Source organism: Lipotes vexillifer, unplaced genomic scaffold, assembly GCF_000442215.2.
Source record: "Lipotes vexillifer unplaced genomic scaffold, Lipotes_vexillifer_v1.1 scaffold2000, whole genome shotgun sequence".
In the NCBI taxonomy this organism is placed as follows: domain Eukaryota; kingdom Metazoa; phylum Chordata; class Mammalia; order Artiodactyla; family Lipotidae; genus Lipotes; species Lipotes vexillifer.
The window spans coordinates 250,240-250,794 of NW_006770731.1; the positions used below are offsets into that span (position 1 = coordinate 250,240).

The 555-nt window shown below is 38.7% G+C and overlaps 1 protein-coding gene across 1 annotated transcript in view; it reads right to left on the bottom strand.

The window, feature by feature from the left end:
* DCAF17 (DDB1 and CUL4 associated factor 17) overlaps nucleotides 1–555 on the bottom strand; it is a 33,050-nt gene that overhangs the window by 25,641 nt on the left and 6,854 nt on the right. The window lies entirely within an intron of this gene.

A 555-nucleotide genomic window follows, 5' to 3' on the forward strand; every position in this document is an offset into this window, starting at 1 on the left:
GGGCCGCGGACCAAAAAAAAAAAAAAAAAAAAAAAAAAAAAAAATATATATATATATATATATATATATCTCAAGATAGGAAGTTCTATGATCAAAAAAGCTGGGAAAACGGTTTGACAATCACCATGAACAGTAGTATTATTGTAAGTATTAATAGTATTAAAGGCTCTGAGAAGTAATTCTATAAATAAATTTGTTTAACCCTTTAAACAACCTAATTCTCCCAACTCCGCTAGCAATTGTAAGATGTTAACATCTTATGAAAACGGTGTTCTGAAAAAATACACACTGGGGCAATGCTGATCTGATGGAATGAGCTTATCTATTATTTTATTATTTTTATTTTTATCTTATTATTTTCCTAAAAAGATTCATAGAGGAAACCCATAAGAATCCACTTTCAAAGAGTCACATGGGCTTCCTTGATGGCGCAGTGGTTGAGAGTCCGCCTGCCAATGCAGGGGACACAGGTTCGTGCCCCGGTCCGGGAAGACCCCCCATGCCGCAGAGCGGCTGGGCCCGTGAGCCATGGCCGCTGAGCCTGCGCGTCTGGAG